The 9,282-nt window shown below is 44.5% G+C and overlaps 1 long non-coding RNA gene across 2 annotated transcripts; it reads right to left on the bottom strand.

Annotated features, from left to right (window-relative positions):
• Window positions 1–1,888: 1,888 nt before the first annotated feature.
• On the bottom strand, window positions 1,889–8,641 carry LOC117358802. Of its 2 annotated transcripts, none has more exons than XR_004539094.1 (3): window positions 8,459–8,641; window positions 3,204–3,359; window positions 1,889–2,042 (listed from the first exon to the last, which is right to left on the bottom strand). It is a non-coding gene; the product is annotated as an uncharacterized LOC117358802 (long non-coding RNA). The 2 variants fall into 2 exon arrangements; XR_004539093.1 differs by having other exon boundaries at window positions 3,208–3,359.
• Between the last annotated feature and the right edge of the window lie 641 nt (window positions 8,642–9,282).

The raw sequence follows: 9,282 nt of genomic DNA, 5'->3' as shown, positions 1-9,282 counted from the left end.
GAAGTTAGTTTTCCATGTGTAATAGAATTCTTTGATGGAAGGTATGGTCAGTAGATTCTGATCGGCCGATCTAAGAGTCCGGGAAGGGCAAGAAGGGATGATAAGTTTATCGAGAAAAGATGGGAGATGCAAAAGTTTGATTTTATAGACCAGCATTAAAGTTTTATAGGTGATACGGTGGGTAATGGGGAGCCAGTGAGCTTCTCGCAGAAGAGGAGTAACGTGATCATATTTCCCAAACTTATAGATAAGCTTAATTGTTGTGTTCTGAATGAGCTGCAGACGACGTAGTTCTTTTTGGGTGATTCCATTATATAGAGAGTTACAGTAGTCTAAATGAGAAATGACCAGTGAGTGAATGAGAGTTGTAATTGCATCAGTTTCAAGAATTGAATGAGCCGAAGTTTGTGAAAACAGGCTTTTACAATAGAACTTATCTGGTCATGAAAGGTTAAATCTTTGTCTAAAATAACTCTGAGCAATTTTATTTTTGATTCCATTTTTATTGCAGACTGTCTTGTGGATTCCAAGTGAGCATATTGGGGGAGGGGGAGAACTGGCCAATGGCCATTAAATAGTGCCACTGTGACATCATCGATGAGGTTGGCTCTCTCCATCAAAATTGACAGCAGTTTAGTTCATGGGAACAGCATTTATGATATCTTTATTCATTTCACTCCTCCCTTCACCAGACCCTCTCTTCTGCCTCTCTACAGGCTGGAACTGTCATGAGTTACAGGAAGGTTGAGTCTGAGGGTGCATAACACGGGGCTGGTTCTCAGTGTCTTGGTCAGCCACGGAATACTCCCAACCACTGGGAGATAACATTCTGACAGTGTCCCTTGGTATCTGAATAGCTCCAGCTTCTCTGTCATCCGAGCAACTACTGCTGGAATCTTCAAATCAAGCCTTGCAAGTATAATTCAATTCCTTTCACCAGTGGTTCTTCTAGCATCATAGCAAAGCAACCCCAGAAAGGGTTTTTGCTTAATCTGCTCCTGTTCATCTTATCAAGCATTGACAATTGTAAGGAATTTGCACTCGCCTAATGTGAAGAGGTTCTTGAGTGCTCTCATTTTTAAAAGGGATCCTCTATAAACAAGGCACATACGAGCCTCCAGCCTTACATTTAATTACCACAGTTCTGCAGTGGGCTACGTGACAGGATTTTCAGAGCCTGAAATTACAGCATTGCTTTGCAGAATCTGATGAGTGGAGAAGATTGAGTGCACTGGGATAAAGTGAATCTCCTAGTTCTGAACTAATGCTCCATGCCAAAAGATTCCTAGCTTTCCATCAGTTTAAATAAACAGCATTATATATAGGTATAGCCTCAGTAAAGCAGAATCCAACAAGTCTCTTTAGAAAAAAAAGTAGGAACCATACAAGAGTTTTTCTTTTTATTTATTCATGAAAAATAGTTTACTAGTCATCTCACCAAGCCCTCTCACAGCAGTCATAGATGTATGAATAAGTAAACTTCTCCATGCCCATGATGTCATTTATAAGAATCAATGTATTCCACGACTACATTTCTCAAGCCAAAGAAGGAATGGGCCTCAAAGAAACATATAGTATCATGGGTATACAGGGAAAGATAAGTTCTTACCTTGATAATCTTCTTTCTAGTAGAAAGGCATACGAGTCTTGAACCAGTAGGTTATTCAACTCTAATCGCAAGTTGTACAGAATTGGACTGTGTTATAGATCCTCAGTTCATACCAAAGCAGTTGACAACCACTATAAAAGGAGAAATAATCAGGGGGCACAGGGAATTCCCCAAGAAAGCCAATTCTGGTCTGCTCTGCAATGATTACAATTAAACAAATCAATGTTAATAGGCATATAACCTAAAATAAGGTGAAACAAACAAGCTACTCACCTGAGTGCAACCAGCACTAACACGCCAGTATTCTTCACTAATTTTTAAGTTGGGGCCGTTTTGAGTCCAAAAAAGCTGAAGGAGAGCTGACAAATATCTTCCTACTTGGGGCGACGAAACCAACCAGTTTCTGGAGTTCCAGCCCTACTAGAACACCTGGCTTCAGTCACACATGCAGAAAACAGAAAAAAAAAAAAAACCTTTTGAAATACAAATCCATAAACTCAAAGTAATATTATACACAAATAAACCCGAATATGCCAGACTCTGCACACAGAGAAATAGAAAGAAATGCAGTCCAAAATATGGGGCTCAGGTTACTAAACCAAGGAATATAAGCTGATTTGTTCTCTATCTTAGAATCTGGCTTGAGCACTGAGAATGTTTTTCCAGCATGTGCAGTGTGTCTGCCACAGTATGTCTTTCTCTGGGGGAAGCATTGAGGTGCTGTTTCTGGTGCCTGCATCTCTCTCTCTCTCACTGGTATTCAGCTGTCCCTGGTACCTACTCTTCCTCTGGGTGGCATTAAGGAGCTGTCCCTAATACCTACTCAGTCTCTTTCACTCTTCTCTGTGTGTCTCTCTCTGAGGGAAGCTGTTCCTGTTGCCTGCATCTCTCTCTCTCTGGGTGGCATTCATGAGCTGTCCCTAGTACCTTCTTTCTCGCTCTCTTGCTTTCATGCTCTTTTTTTCTGGGCGACATCAAGAAGCTGTCTCTCTTTCACTCTATATTTCTCTCTTGGGGAAGCACTGGAGAACTACTCCTGGTGCCTGCATCTCTCTCTCTCTCTCTGGGTGGCATTCAGGAGCTGTCCCTGGTACCTACTGTCTCTCTGTCTCTCTCTGGGTGGCATTAAGGAGCTGCCCCTGGTACCTGTTTTCACACTCTCTTTCTGGGTAACATCAAGGAGCTGTCCCTGGTACCTACTTTCTCTCTTTCACTCCTGTGTGTGTGTTTTTCTCTCTCTCTGGGGGAAGCATTGTAAAGCTGTTTCTATTACCTGCATCTCTCTCTCTCTCTCTTTTTCTCTGGGTGGCATTCAGGAGCTGTCCTTGGTACCTGCTTTTCATTTGGGTGGCATTAAAGATCTGTCTCTGGTACCTACTCTCTCTCTCGTTATCTTGGGGGGGGGGAAGCATTGAGGAGCTAATCCTGTTGCCTGTCTCTCTCTCTCTCTCTGGGTGGCATTTGAGAGCTGTCCCCAGTACCTTCTCTTCTCTCTCTCTTTGAGTGGCTTTAAGGCACTGCCCCTGGTACCTATTTTCAATCTCGCACTTTCACTCTCTCTTTCTGGGTGACATCAAGGAGCTGTTCCTGGTACCTACTGTCTCTCCGTCACTCTCTTTCTGTGTATGTCTCTCTCTGGGGAAAGCATTGAGAAGCTGTTCCTGTTGCCTGCATCTCTCGCTCTCTCGCTGTCTGGTTGGCATTCAGGAGCTGTCCCATATTCGTACTCTCGCTCTGGAAGCTTTGGTTTCTACATATAAATACACACTCTTGAAGACCACATTTCAACAATATCCTCCTCATTCTATAACCATGGAGCCGAAATATCAGCAGCACCATTTCTGGACTACGATGATAGAATACTAGCACTTACACATGCATATATAAGTCAAACATGGATGCGCTCATTGGTATTCTACAGTTTGATCAAGCAAGTCACAGAGGGGTCCTTTTACTAAAGCTTAGCACTCACTAAGACATTAATGTCTCCTAAGTGCCCCATGGCCCATAGCTGTGAAATAGGGAGTAGAGCCTTAAGAACGCACCACTATCCATTAGCAAGCACAAAGTTTTAGTAAAAGGGACCCATAGCGTATAAATGCAAGGGGATGTTCACAAAGGGAGGTGCAAGGCTGTGCGCAATTCTATGCGCATAGATTATAGAATACCGTCCTATGTGTCATAGACATACTCTTATAAAATACATGATAAAGTGTCGTCTTAAACCTGCTATTGACATGAGTCTTGCAAAATTTAAGCAGATCGGAGAAGGTTATCATGCCACTGTACTGGGCCATGGTGCGCCCTCACCTGGAGTACTGCGTCCAGCACTGGTTGCCATACATGAAAAAGGACACAGTACTACTCGAAAGGGTCCAGAGAAGAGCGACTAGGATGGTTAAGGGGTTGGAAGAACTGCCGGACAGCGAAACTGGGCCTTTTCTCCCTTGAACAGAGGAGATTGAGAGGGGACATGATCGAAACATTCAAGGTACTGAAGGGAATAGACTTAGTAGATAAGGACAGGTTGTTCAGCCTCTCCAAGGTAGAGAGAACGAGAGGGCACTCTCTAAAGTTAAAAAGGAATAGATTCCGTACAAACGTAAGGAAGTTCTTCTTCACCCAGAGAATGGTGGAAAACTGGAACGCTCTTCCGGAGTCTGTCATAGGGGGAAACACCTCCAGGGATTCAAGACAAAGTTAGACAAGTTCCTGCTGAACAAGGACACACGCTGATAGGGCTAGTCTCGGCTATGACGCTGGTCTTAGACCAGAGAGCCGCCGCGTGAGCGGACTGCTGGGCATGATGGACCACTGGTCTGACCCAGCAGCAGCAATTCTTAAGTTCTTAATGTGAAACCAGCTATTTGGGGGATTTAACACACGGCCAGTTATGTGCCAATATTCAGCACATAACCAGTCAAGGAAACAGCATAAAGTGGACCATCTGAAATACATAAGAATTGCCGCTGCTGGATCAGACCAATGGTCCATCCTGCCCAGCAGTCCGCTCACGTGGCGGCTCCTAGGTCAAGACCAGTGCTATGACACAAAACCTTCTTGCGGTCCCATCTCTAGAGCATATCAACACGATAAGATCAAATAACTTTGCAGTGACCACGCCATCGCTTTGGAATTCTATTCCTAGTAACATTCGTGAAGAAGTATCTCTGCTTTATTTTAAAACAAAGCGAAAAACATTTCTGTTTCAAGACGCATTCGATAGCTAACTGCCCTTGCTGACTGCAGATGGCAACATCCTTCCCCTCCCTGTCGTCTTTTCCTTAATTGTTCTTTTTTCAAAATATTGTAGTTCCTCCCCTTTTTCCATTTGTTCCTGTCCGTCATTGTCTGAGTTTATTATGTAGATTCTTATTGTCTAATGTTCACCCTTATATGATGAAAGCTGTATTTTTTTATTGTACACCGTTCAGAAGTCTGATTGAGCGGTATAAGAAATTTTAAATAAACTTGAAACTAGACCACATAAAAGTCAGTCCTAGTTTTATACCATTCACCTATTTTTATACCGTTCACCTGTATACCGTTCAGTGTATAATTTTAGTACAGTGGAACCTTGGTTTACTAGCATAACTTGTTCCAGAAGCATGCTTGTAAACCAAAATACTCGTATATCAAAGCGAGTTTCCCCATAGGAAATAATAGAAATTCGCTTTGATACGTTCCCCACCCTCCCCCCGAGGCCAGCGGCGCTGTTCCCCCTGCTCGCAAAGGCCTTCCCCGTGCAAACCGGCACCCCCCGCCCGAACAACTTGAAGTTACACCCCCCCCCGTCTGCCCACAGCATGTGCCGGTGCCGCTAGAAGATCTTCCTGCCTCTGCCAGCCTTGAGCATGCATCTGCACATGGTCAAGGCCTTCTAATTCTCCCTCTCGCCAGGCAAGTTCAAATTGTTCGGGCGGGGGGTGCTCGCAAATCGAGTCAACATTCGGTTTGCGAGAATGTTTTGCTCGTCTTGCAAAACACTTGCAAACCGGGTTACTCACAAACTAAGGTTTGACTGTATTTTTATTATATAATTTTAGTGCTAGAGTACTATATTTTTATCATTGTTTGTATAAAGTTATTAATGTATGTGAACCGCCTAGAACTTTGCGGTAGGGTGGTATATAAATAAATAATAATTATTATTATTATTAGGCAGTTAAATGCTGAATATTGCACAGGAAGTAAGACTCTTTCAAAGGAAAGGAAGTTCTGGAATGAGGGGGCATAAAATAAAGGTAACAAACACATTACCCATATATTCTGTGTCCATGCCACTTGTAGTTTCTGGATCTGACAGACCTCGATGAGATTTTAGCGCTGACAGATCTGTCTCAGCATAGGGAGGGAAAAGAATTAGGATCCGTCAGCACTAAAATCTCATCGAGGTCTGTCAGAGCCAGAGACTAGTGCTGGAGCGGCAGAGCAGAAGCCAAGAGAGCGGGGACATAGGTTTCAGACATGCGTTATAGAAAAGAAGTCTCCAAACGTTGCCGGGTGCTGCCGGGGTTCAGTCTGAGGATGGAAGGCATGAGGCAGAGCCTCGGCTGCTTTCCTTCCTCTGAATTGCTCGATGTACCCCTCTGCTCTGCCTTTCTTGGAGAAGGGGTAAAAATACAGGCCTCAAGACCTGAATGAGATTTTAACGCTGACGGATCCTAATACTTTTCCCTCCCTATGCTGAGACAGATCCGTCAGCGCTAAAATCTCATCGAGGTCTGTCAGAGACAGAAACTACAAGTAGCACGGACATGGACCTCAGATTTTTAAGGCTATGCGGGTTTAGATCCACGAGGTCCGTCAGGTCCGTGAGGTCTGCGTTTTACCCCTTCCCCTCAGCAGCTTGTGGGCTGGATTCCGTGCTTGCATCAATCACTGCCATCACATATCTTAGGACAAGTGACCTGTAATGTTTGAAGTTGGCAATTATCCCCTGGTCCATCGGTTGGATCAAAGATGTCGTGTTTGGTGGCAGAAACATGAGTTTGATGTTGGTTAGTCTTACGTCATTGCTGTGTGCTGCACAGTTATCACACAGCATTACAATGTGCCTCCTACGTCTTTTCATCAGATTGTCAAGCTTCTGCAACCATTCAATCCACAGTGTCACCGTCATCCATGCGTTTTTGTTGCTTTCATATTCAACAGGTAGGCGTTTAATGTTTTTGAAGCACCGAGGATTTCGATTCTTCCCAATCACCAGTGTCTCGAGCTTTCAACTACCATCCATATTGCAACTGAGCAGAAATGTCAATCGTTCCTTTGGCACCTTGAAGCCAACAGTTTCGCTGCATTTGAAAGCCAATGTTCCATCAGGGATGGCACACCAATGCAGGCCCATCTCATCGGCGTTGAAAACGTGACATGGTTCATATCCACCAATGACAACACTTCCATGATCCATCTTTCTGCACCAAACTCATCCATCTTGTTTTTCGCCATGCTGCTTCTTAAATTTTATGCCGTTATGAATTTTCCACCTCTCTAGCCATCCGTTTGTTGCTTTGAAGTCTTCTATGTCCAGTTCTTCAGATAGCTGTGCTGCTTTCTCCATCAGCAGAGGCCCACTTATTGGCAGTTGACAACTTCTAGCTTCAGCAAACCATCGCAGCAATGCCTGTTCAACGTCTCTACCCTTCCCAGTTCTTTTCCGTTTCCTGGTAGGATTGCTTTGCCAGTCTTTCAATATGGCTTGCTTTTTTTGTGATTCCGAGAAATCTGACTAGGATGAACCCTGTAATGTTTTGCAATAGAGACCTGACTCTCCCGTTGGTCAAGTCTCTTTAAGACATCGACACGTTCAGCCAAAGACAAAGATTTTTCTCCATGCGACACCATGGTGCAGTTCCAAAAATTCAAACACCTGGCCAGGCCCAGACTGCTGATCCGAAACATGAGTCTCATCCACGTGAGAACGTGATTGCTTTTAACCAGAGTGAACGAAGGAATTAACACACAGATGGACAAAGGGGACCCCATTGTCACATCCCACGAGCTCCTGATCACTGCAGCGAGCTGTGTTCCAAGTGACCTTGACTGCTCCCAACGTGTACCCTTTAACCAGGGAATCCTTCAGGCCTTCTTAGGCAACCGCCTAAGGTAAAACAGTAGGTTCAATGTTCTCAGGTAAATCAGGCAAAGGGAAAAAGGAAGCCACACACTTCCAAGAACGTCAGAAAAATAAAGTTGTATTTTATTTTTATACTTCTGGTTACTTTGTCCAGGTATTGATAGCCAATAGCAATAGTTTCAATACAAGTTGTAGAAAACATAGAGCTCCCGGCCAACCTGGCCACTCTGGCTTTACACACACCAGCCTGGCTCTAATTCCAAAATAATAAATCAAACAAACATTTTTTGACTGAACTCTAGTCTTTATATCACAGTCCTCTTCACCAGCCTTCTATAGTTTTAGGGTAGCCATAGCAAACGTCCCTCATCAAGAAAGGACAGAAGAGAGAAGCAAACAACACTCCTGCAGTAAAGGTAACATAAAGCTTTTACAAAAAAAGTCAAAAAGAAAACAGCTAACATTGCAGCACTGCCACTGAGTGCCTGCAGATAAGGAATCCTTCTTAAAAGAAGCTCCACTGTGTTTGCCGTTCTGCCAGAATCTTATCTTCTCCTAATTAGCTTCCAGCTGTGCTGAAAAGAGAAAAAACCCTCACAAACACTCAGTGGTTTGCAATGTTAAATTGGCTCATGCCACAGTCCTAGTATTGCTGTGCTTCAGAGACTAGCTTTGATAAGCTCACATAGTTCAGCATATAAGCCACTTTAGACTCAAAACTATTAAGCAAGGAAAAATAAGGTAAGCAACAAAAATAGCCATACACTTCCCACCTTTGCTCAGTTTGTGTCCATTGCCTCAAAACCCTCGCTAGGCAGAGTAGATACACCAATGTCCATTGGTTCACAGCTTTGTAGCTATCTCTCAGCTTCAGTCTCCAGCCCCTCGGACATGTCCACCATGTCCCAATCGTGGCTTAATTCTTCAGGCTTTAGTTGAGGAGGAGGGTGCTGCCTCTCGAGCTCACCCTGAAGCCTCCTCGGCTCCTCCCCTTTGTGACTCAGCTGCCCTGCTTTTAGAGTCTTCAACTCGCCCCTCCCTGCTCTGAAGATGGGGAAGGGAGAAAACTCTTCCTGCAGCTGTGTCTGCTTCTTGACCACTTCCTGTTCTGACCCGGGCCTTCTGGGAGTTGAAGTTTCTTAACTCCCGGGTTCCTTTGAGCCCTAACTGCAGGCTTTGGAGAATAGCCTGACACTGGCCTGACCTCCCCTTGGAAGTCACTTTCTGGCTCCTCAAGGTTAGTCCCAGGGAAGTCAGCGCTTACATAATCCTCCAGGCCAACCTGGTCGGCTCTCCTACATAGGGGTTTATTGATCTTCTTCACTAGCCCTGTGCCAAAGCTAGGAAGAGAGCTAGCTTTGCCACACCATAGACATCGTATATTTAGATTTCCAAAAAGCCTTTGACAAGGTACCCCATAAACGCCTACTTCAGAAACTGAAGAACCATGGGGTGGAAGGAGACGTACATAGATAGATCAGGAATTGGTTGGCAGGAAGGAAGCAGAGGGTAGGAGTGAAGGGCCACTACTCAGACTGGAGGAGGGTCACGAGAGGTGTTCCGCAGGGGTCGGTGCTCGGACCGCTGCTATTCAATA

The sequence above is a fragment of the Geotrypetes seraphini genome, chromosome 4 (genome assembly GCF_902459505.1).
Source record: "Geotrypetes seraphini chromosome 4, aGeoSer1.1, whole genome shotgun sequence".
Lineage (NCBI taxonomy): Eukaryota > Metazoa > Chordata > Amphibia > Gymnophiona > Dermophiidae > Geotrypetes > Geotrypetes seraphini.
This window is presented reverse-complemented; position numbering and strand designations above follow the sequence as displayed.